This window comes from Equus przewalskii, chromosome 27, assembly GCF_037783145.1.
Source record: "Equus przewalskii isolate Varuska chromosome 27, EquPr2, whole genome shotgun sequence".
NCBI lineage: Eukaryota > Metazoa > Chordata > Mammalia > Perissodactyla > Equidae > Equus > Equus przewalskii.
In genome coordinates, this window is record NC_091857.1 from 38,645,794 (window position 1) to 38,655,368 (window position 9,575).

General features: G+C 60.4%; 1 long non-coding RNA gene across 2 annotated transcripts; it reads left to right on the forward strand.

Moving 5' to 3' along the window:
• Positions 1-1,438: 1,438 nt before the first annotated feature.
• On the forward strand, positions 1,439-7,771 carry LOC139079840 (uncharacterized). 2 transcript variants are annotated; one of them, XR_011533804.1, is made up of 3 exons: positions 1,439-1,565; positions 2,398-2,483; positions 4,341-7,771. It is a non-coding gene; the product is annotated as an uncharacterized lncRNA (long non-coding RNA). The 2 variants fall into 2 exon arrangements; XR_011533805.1 differs by lacking the exons at positions 1,439-1,565; positions 2,398-2,483 and adding an exon at positions 3,643-3,749 and having other exon boundaries at positions 4,341-5,888.
• The last annotated feature ends 1,804 nt before the right edge of the window (positions 7,772-9,575 follow it).

Sequence of the window (9,575 nt, forward strand, 5' to 3'; positions counted from 1 at the left end):
AGGCACGCGCAGGACCGTGGAGACCCAGAGGGGCTCCTCACGCAGACAGCCCCGTGGCCTCCCTGCCACCTGCCACCCGCACCGTCCCAGGACCCTCAGCAAGTCCCTCAGACCCGGCGATGAAGCATCAGACGACGGGCCAAGAAGAAGAAAGTGACAGGAAGCACAGGGCAAGCTGATGTCTGCGCAGACACCGCGGCTCCATCTCCAGGGGAGCTGGGTGCGCAGGGCAGGTGCTGGGGCTGGAGTTCGGCACGGCCCACCTGGCTCTCAGCACACCAGCTGGGTGACCCCAGACAAGTCACGTACCCCACTGAACCCCCACTGTAAAACGGGGGCGGCAAGGTGGGGTGGCTGACAAGCTGAGGCCCCTAACGCTGCACCCAGTGGAAGAGCGTTCGCTGCCCCTCATCTGTTTCCTACATGGAATGACAGGCCCCCGGGGTCAGGGCTGGGGACACCTTGCGGAGGTGATGGGGAGAGTGTCCCCTGTGCTCTGCACGTCTGGATAGCGCCGTTCAAGAACCTGCTTCCGAACACTCTATTCGAGCTAACACTCTGATTGTGGTTCAGGGGGACACCGGGGGCAGAGCATGTGCCAGAGAGGTGCTCTTGTGTCACTGACAGCTGAGGAGGCAGCTTGGGAACCAGACGGTGCTGTCCTGATCCTGGGGGAGTCTGGGCCCAGGGCCAGGCCACCAGGTGGGCCCACTGGAGCGCTGGAGAGCAGGGCCATCTGGGACGAGGGGCTGCTGTGGCCACTGCTGCCCGTGCCAGGATCCTTGAGCCCTTAGCTGGGAGGATCCACTCCATTCTCAGGCCTTTTCTGTCTTGGAACACCCGGTCATCCCCAAAAATCCCAGTCAGTGTCCGGGGTGGTGGCCAGCTCGGGACAAGCAGAACTGTGGCAGCCACTCTGTGTCCCTCAGGCCGCCGTCCTGCTCTGCTGGGGCTCAGCCTCCACCCGGGGGTCTGGCCTGTGCGTGTCAGGCCCCTGATGTCTACTGGTATTTACTAGGCTTCCGTCAGGGTCCACAGGTGCTGGCACAGGGCTCCAATGGGGAGTGAAAGCCCCTGCACCTGCCCTCACAGGCTTCGGTCTCTGCGGCCCTGTTCAAATGACCTGGAGGGTCCAGGCTCCTGTTGGCCCCGGTCTCGCTCGCAGGGCCCAGCCCTGCATGCCACATCACTCACGGAGAGAAACCGGACACCGTCCCTGGGCCCGGTGAGTGAGACACTGGTCTTGGTGCAAAATTTAAAGGGGACACTAAAAATCTTACTAATCGAGATCAATATTATTTCAGGGCAACACTCTTCAAAATCGAAAGTAATGCAAAATTCATGATAAAAGTATCAAACTTTTAAACAAAGGCAGGTTCAAGCCCCGCCCCAGGGCACCCTGATTCCGCAGGAACCGGCCGCCTCCGGCTGTTTCCATAGCAACCAGCCCTGATGTGCAGGCAGTTGAGGCGCATGAGACACGGGAGGGGAATCCCTACCAGGAAGAGCCTCGCTTCCCGCTTCCCGGGCTTCCTTCAGAGGGAAAACAACATTCCAGGGATGAGGTAAGGAAATCCCTCCTCCGGGGAATTTCCCAGAGTGCTGTGGGGAATCCACCCTCCACGTCATGGGAACGGAGCCTCCGTCCGTCCCCAGCGGCCCCAAGACCTCTCTCTCCCTGGGGGAACGTCGCTCCCGGACCCAGGCACAGAGAAGAGGCAAAGTGGGCAATGGTTGAACTGAACGGCGTTTCCTAACACATTGCCCCTTCAAATAATTATTTTTGGGGATTGAGCCTAGTAACAAGAAAGTAAAAAATAGTGTGAGTGCATCTGATGGCATTTTCTTTATTAAAAGCCCTTGCCGGTCGCTGATAAATCTGAGGATAAATTGAGGATAAATCTTGAGGATAAATCTGAAGGAAAGCTGAAAGCTGCTTCCAGACTCCTACAGCTGGGGAAGTCCCTCCTGAGGGCAGTTGGTTGTCTTGAGTAGGGGGGGTGGGGTTGTGAAGAAGCAGATGTTGCATTCAAATTGGGTCATTTGAGGAGCGTTCACTAAAGGGACAATTTGCAAAAGTGTAGACAGGCCTTAGGAAGCGAGGCAGGGGTGGGGGATGTCCTGGGGGTAGCACAGGGCGGGGTGTTGACTCCTAGACGGGGGGGGGGGGGGGGTGTCCAGTGACTGACCTTAGGAGCCCTGCAGTCACGGTGGGCAGAAAGGCCTGGGGGGCAGTGTGGACACGTGCTGGATCAGTCAGGGTTGTCAGAGGAGCAGAGCCAGCAGGATGCGTGCGCACACACACGCACACAGAGGGCAGTGGAGTTATCTATTGCTGTGTAACAAATTACCCCAAATCTCAGCAGTTGAAAACAACAAACGTTTCTTATCTTACAGTTTCTGTGGCTCAGGGATTGGAGAAGAGCTCAGGGTTTCTCATGAGGTTACAGCCACGATGTCAGATGGAGTTGCTTCATCTGAAGGTGTGAGTGGGGCCAGAGGATCTGTCGGCGGGAGGCCTCGGTTCCTCACATGGCTGTTGGCGGGAGGCCTCGGTTCCTCACATGGCTGTTGGCGGGAGGCCTCGGTTCCTCACGGGCTGTCGGCGGGAGGCCTCGGTTCCTCACGGGCTGTCGGCGGGAGGCCTCGGTTCCTCACGGGCTGTCGGCGGGAGGCCTCGGTTCCTCACGGGCTGTCGGCGGGAGGCCTCGGTTCCTCACGGGCTGTCGGCGGGAGGCCTCGGTTCCTCACGGGCTGTCGGCGGGAGGCCTCGGTTCCTCACGGGCTGTCGGCGGGAGGCCTCGGTTCCTCACATGGCTGTTGGCGGGAGGTCTCGGTTCCTCACGGGCTGTCGGCGGGAGGCCTCGGTTCCTCACATGGCTGTTGGCGGGAGGTCTCGGTTCCTCACGGGCTGTCGGCGGGAGGCCTCGGTTCCTCACATGGCTGTTGGCGGGAGGCCTCGGTTCCTCACGGGCTGTTGGCGGGAGGCCTCGGTTCCTCACATGGCTGTTGGCGGGAGGCCTCGGTTCCTCACATGGCTGTTGGCGGGAGGCCTCGGTTCCTCACGGGCTGTCGGCGGGAGGCCTCGGTTCCTCACACTGCTGCTGGTGGGAGGCCTCGGTTCCTCACGGGCTGTCGGCGGGAGGCCTCGGTTCCTCACACTGCTGCTGGTGGGAGGCCTCGGTTCCTCACGGGCTGTCGGCGGGAGGCCTCGGTTCCTCACGGGCTGTCGGCGGGAGGCCTCGGTTCCTCACGGGCTGTCGGCGGGAGGCCTCGGTTCCTCACGGGCTGTCGGCGGGAGGCCTCGGTTCCTCACGGGCTGTCGGCGGGAGGCCTCGGTTCCTCACGGGCTGTCGGCGGGAGGCCTCGGTTCCTCACGGGCTGTCGGCGGGAGGCCTCGGTTCCTCACGGGCTGTCGGCGGGAGGCCTCGGTTCCTCACGGGCTGTCGGCGGGAGGCCTCGGTTCCTCATGGGCTGTTGGCGGGAGGCCTCGGTTCCTTGCCACATGGGCATCTCCATAGGGCTACTTGAGTGTCCTCACAACATGGCAGCTGGCTTCCCCCAGAGTGAGTGATCCAAGAGAGAGCAAGGTGGAAACCACCATGTCCTTTGTGACTTAGTCTCAGATGTCACTTACCATCACACAGACCAACTCCAGAAACAGTGTAGGAGGGGACTCCAGCAGGGGGTGAGCACCAGGAGGTGCACACCACTGGCTGCCTTCTTGCCAACCAGCCATGACAGATAGAGTGAGTACAGGACTGTGAGGGAGATTTTTGCCGGAATTGGTGGAATTGGTGACTAAATTTGAAAACGGCAGCGGTACTCAGTGCCCCCCGACACTCCCCCCACGACAGGCACACACTCATCCTAAGAGCCCCCCAGGGCAGGAAGCCTTCCCGCAGGGTTCAGTGCGCGGAACTCACCAGGGCAGACACCCAGCCCCAGCCCCAACCCAGCCTGTGTGTAGGGCTGGGGGAGTCAGAGCTGGTGGCTCCCGGGAGGAGCCAGCCCCACGGATGGAGGGGCCCCGGGGAAAGGAAGCACGCCCGTGTGCCCACCCCAAGCCCCGTGAGATGCCAGGAGGGAGGGAAGCATGAGCAGGGTGTGAGAGGAGTGTGTGAGACGGATGGACCTCACCTGGCTAACCCAAGCGGACCAGGTGTGTGTGGCATCTGTGCAAGGGCTCACGGGCCAGGGAGGCGGCTCACAGAGCGTGGCCAGAAGCCGCCATCGGCTGAAATAGTGCAGTTTTGTGTTCACACCACGTTGAGGCTCTGCAGTCCATCGCGGACAGAGAAAGAACACACACGGAGCTGGCTTCTCTGCTTCTCCTGCAGGAGCATCCATCACCTGCAGCATTTTCAGAGCAACCGTGACTGTGAATGCATTTGTCTGCATTTTAAGGAGCTGGTGTTCAGCCTGGTAAATAAAAAGAGAGGATGAGAGAAGAAGGGAGTTAGAAAGAGAAACGCCGAGAGACGAAGTGAGCTAGGACGCCTGTGCGGACACCCATCCTGAGATTTCACTGTTTGCTGCGATGAATGGTGACTCCGACCCGGGGTGTCTTTGGGATCCCTGATCGTACCTCCCACTGCAGGCTCAGTAGTGTCTGCACAGCAGGAAGGCCTCTCTTGGCCCCTGGGGAAGGAGGGCCTTGGAAGCAGCCAGCCCAATGGGGAGAGGCCAAGGCAACACACCACTCACGGGGACCCAAATCCATTTGACGTCACTACCCACCCCTGGGAGCAGGGTGGTCCTACTAACATCAGTACAGGCAGCGGAATACTTAATTCACATTCTCACAAAGATCGAGCCCCTTTCTTCCAGATTCGGGGACGTGATAATTTGGGACATCAATTCAGATGAACTTAAATTAAAAAGAGAATTTATTGGCTTACATCCTACATCACCCAGGGCAGCTTCAGGCATGGCTGGATCCAGAACCCCAAGTGACGACCTCAAGGTTCTGCTTCTCTGCCAAGGCTGGCACTGGGAGTCCTGCCCAGGGTGATCATGGCAGCCACTGTCCAGCACCCGTTTCACATTTGCCCATCTCACTGTCCCCAAAGTGAATTTTGCAGGTCATGGGTTTTGAGTTGGGTTGAGCCATGTGATAACTGTGAGAAGGGCATCAAGGGGAAGGAAAGCCTGCCCACCTCTTCCTCTGGTCAATTCTACTGCGGAGTTTAGTCCTTCAGCTTGAGACCACCAGAGGAGGAAGATGTGGGCAGCTGGGAGGCCTCCCAGAGATGACCTTTGTCACCTCATAATTTCCCCAGAGCCCACGCATGCCACTCCCTCTGGCCAAGGAGCCCCTAAGAGAGGGGTGGCCACTCAGGAAAGACTGTACTCACCTACGTGCCAGGCATCGTGCGAGGGGCTGGGGGTACAGAGACGCCCAGGATGCACAACGCTCCTACCAAGAGCTCCTCCATTCTGCTAGGGAAGCGTGGACACTGCCCAGCCTCCCTCCCCTGTGCCGGGCAGCACATCTCTCTTTTCCATGGGGCTGACCCTAACCAGTACAAGGACGATGCAGACCCCATCCAACAGCCACAGTGGTTGGTTCTGGGATGCTCACGTGACCCAAGCCGCACTGCAAGAACTCTTTCTGGGACTTGTCTGTAGAGTGACCAGAAAATCAGCCTCTTCCCACTGGGGCTGCTAATTTGGTAGGAGTAAATGGGATTGCCAAAGTCTACCTCCAGCCCACGGGCAGAGAGTTGACGCACAGAATAAAGTCAAAGACAAGCAGAACTAAGACATGGAGGGTGAGGTAGAACCTTGAGGCCAACATTTGGGCTCCTTGATCCACCCACGCCTGAAGCTGCTTCTGGGTGATATGGTTAATATAAGCCAATAAATTGTCTTCCTGTTTATGTTCATTTGAATGGGAATTCTGAGCCAAGAGAGTTCTAACTAATACAGAGAGACCAACAGTGATGCAGGAAGGCCAGGTTAATGTACTAGGCATTCAGGCAGGGGTGTGCAGAGGCACTATGGAAACAAGGAGAAGGGCAGGGCGGGGTCTCTAAGGACACCTGCAGCTACCCAGGCAAAGGCCCTCAGAGCATCCTAGGCAAGGGAACCGCATGAACATCGGCGAGGATGGGGGCAGGGACTATATACGACTCGAGATGGCCGTGAAGGGCTGCATAGGGCAGGGAGTGGGGGGTGAGGCCGGGTGTCGCAAAGCCGTGAGGCGGGCATTGTGTGGGCAGCACCGCCTCTTTCCGTCCTGGAGCAGTGAGGCGATTAAACACTCGGGGACACACAGAGCAACCGAACGTAACCTGCAGATAAATCCTTGCTGCGTCTTCCTCCAGCAGCCTGGTGGGATCCACGGACCACACGCCTCTTCCCGCAATCCCTGCATCCCTCCGGCCCGCTGACGGCTCAGCAGATAAACTGAGGCAGGGCAGCTCGGCTTGCAGTAAACGTGCCATGCCTTCCTCTTCCCAACCCCTTCCCCCTTTTGACCACAGGATGGATCCCTCTTTCCCCTTCTTCCCCCCTCCGTCTCCCTGCCCACGCCTTGATCCATGGGGCCCATCAAGGCTCTCTGGGCAGCACCCCCAGCCTCCAGCCTGGAACCCCAGACCCTGCGCCTCTACCACCCTGCCCTGTTTCTGGGGCTGGTTTGTGACCTGAGATGGGGGAAGGCCCAGCCTTAGAGCTCCAGGGGAGCTGCAGAGGGTTCCCGGAGGGACAGAGGCGGGCAGGGAGCTTGTCACAACTCTGAAAGCCACGCTGGCCTTCAGCTTGGGGTGGATGCGATGCCTGATGTCCTCAACCCAAGGTCACGGAGAGCACGGTCTCCCAGGTTTCCTGAGCAGAGAGCAGGCAGGGTGAGGAAGGAAGCTTTACAGGGGCTCTGATACCTGGATGGGTCCCTCTGAAAGCGTTTGCCCAGCGGGGCGCCTCCCTCACACCCTCAACCCACCCCCACTGGGTCAGACCCTCAGGAGAGAAGGCCGGCAGACAGGATTCCCGAGTTATTGTCTGATTTAGACTATAGTGTCTATGTCTCCTCAGAGCTGTGCTTGGATAGGCCTGGAAGCTGGACCTGACCACTGAGCACAGCAAATTCCTGCAGGAGCCGTTCTGGAGGATTCCCAGCCCTCCTGGGCAGGGTGGGGACTTCCCTGAGCAGGAGCCAAGGGGAAGGATGGGCACCTCCACCACGGCAGCCCCAGGAGGCCGAGACGATCCTGCAGAGACCAGCAGAGGGGCCTCCTGGCAGGCCGAGCCTCCAGGGGCCAGGGGCCACAGCCTCCAACTCCCAGGAGGGACCTGACAGGCGGACTGTCCCAGGGAATTCAGAGTTGAGGCTGCGGGGTCTCTGCACTGGGCTCTGAGTCTGTGCCCCCAAAGGAGCAAAGAAAAAGTCACCCATGTGTCAAAGTCAAGGATGAAATGCCACCTGCAGAGGACCCGAGTTTATGCAATAACTCAGAGCAACGTGGGTGCAGAGAAGCTGCCGAGCTCACGCCCAGCAAGCCAGTGACTCAGCGCGGCCCCGAGGCCAGAGGGCTGGTGGCCTGTGGCTCAAGGCCGGGCCCACAGGACGGGGGCGGGGAGGGGCTGGAAATCCCAGCGCTCGCCCTCCGCCTGAGACTTACAGGCACCCGAGCCAAGCAGGCACACACTGGCTGGCTCTGCCCAGCCTGGCCGGCCCAGGCTCTCCCCGCCAGGGCCCTCTTGGGAGCAGGTTTTTGTCGCAATATTTGACGATAAACTGAGGCGGGGCAGCTCGGTTTGCAGTAAACGTGCATTTCCTTCTGTCTGGACGCACGGGATTCCGGTGGCCCTGGAAGGAGGAGGTCTGCGTCGATCTGGTTTCTGGAGCAGAGGGCTCTGGCCTTGGTCGGTGGCTGCCTCCGTCTAGCCCCTCGGGGCACGCGGGACACAGCACCTCGATCCCGCACGGTCCCCTGCCTCCTCCAAGGCATCTGGCATGGTTGTGACCGTGTGGAATTTTCCCCGTGACAACAGAGGTCTCAGACTCAGGGACACGTGCACACATACACACATGCACACGTGCCTGCACATGCAGGCAGCGCTCGCACATGCCCGCACAGCTCCCTGCACTGTCCTGCCTGGCTGGCAGCTGGCACGGGGCACATCAGCTTGGCTCTCATGAGCCTCCCAGAGCCCCGGGGCCACAGGTGGCTGAACAGCGGGGCATGGGCAGGGCCGAGGGAGCAGAAGCCCCGCTAGGGGCAGAGGGGCCTGAGGCCCTGAGGATACTGGGCTGCAGGCACCGGTCAGCCCAGGCCAGCCCACAGGCCTGGAGAGACAGAGGCCTGCTGTCCACAGCCCTCACCGCACACGGCATGGGGGGCAGCTCCTCCGCCCCATCCTGCACTGCAGGGTGGGGGTTGCTCCCGCGTGGTCACCTCTCCCTCGAGGTCACCTCTCCCCCTGTAGTCACCTCTCCCCCTGTAGTCACCTCTCCCCCGTGTGGTCACCTCTCCCCATGTAGTCACCTCTCCCCCTGTAGTCACCTCTCCCCCTGTAGTCACCTCTCCCCCGTGTGGTCACCTCTCCCCATGTAGTCACCTCTCCCCCTGTAGTCACCTCTCCCCCTGTGGTCACCTCTTCCCCTGAGGTCACCTCTCCCTCTGAGGTCACCTCTCCCCCTGTGGTCACTTCTCTTCCCACGGTCACTTCTCTCCTGAGGCCACCTCTCCCTCTGTGGTTACCTCTCCTCTGTGGTCACCTCTCCCTTGTGGTCACTTCTCCCCCTGCAGTCTCACTGACCAACATGACACTCCCTTCTCCTGCCAGGGGCTTGCCCCTCTGGCCCTGTTGGTCAACAGCGCTGTCCCTGGGCTCAGGCACCTGATCTGGAGTCACAGGGGCCGGCACCACCTGACGGGCTGGATGGGGTCTGAGTCACTGAGTCCCTCCGACCTCAGCTTCCTCCTCCGCAGCTTGGGGACGGAATATCTGCTTTTCAAGTCTGTTGTGGTGACCAAGTCAGAGCAACCAGGAAGCCAAGTTCCTGCCCCTGCATGCGCCTGGGTCCGCATGCAGATGTGTGCAAACACATCCATCACGGGAGCAGTCTGTTTCGGGTTAAACCCCGTCCAGCCTCCCGGCCACCCCCTTCCTGTCCCCTGGCCTCCTCGGAGAAGGCGGCTGGAGGATGTGCCTCCCACTCGGGGTGAAGCAGGGGGAATTGAGGCGCATGGCGAGCTTGGGGGCACAGACACAGCCCTGTGCCCTATGCTCTGCTCTGCTTTCTGCAGCCCCAGCCTCGGGGCTTAGCGTCCTCATCCGGGCACTGGAGACACCTGTCCCACCAAGCGGGCATGAGGGTGAGTGACCGCGTGTGACAGGCAGCACCTCGCCTGAGGGCACCGGCACTTGCTCTGCTCCCTGCTCGCTCGCTGGGCTGGGGCACCTGCTGACTAGACCCAGCGCTGGATTTATCACCCACCAGCAGGACACAGGCGTCATCTCTGCCCAACCTGGTGACTCTGCAGCTGCTGCTCCTGCTCCCTCTGCCTCAGTTTCCCCACTGGCTCCCCACAGTCCTTTCCTGGGGACTCTCCTGCTGTCCCCGA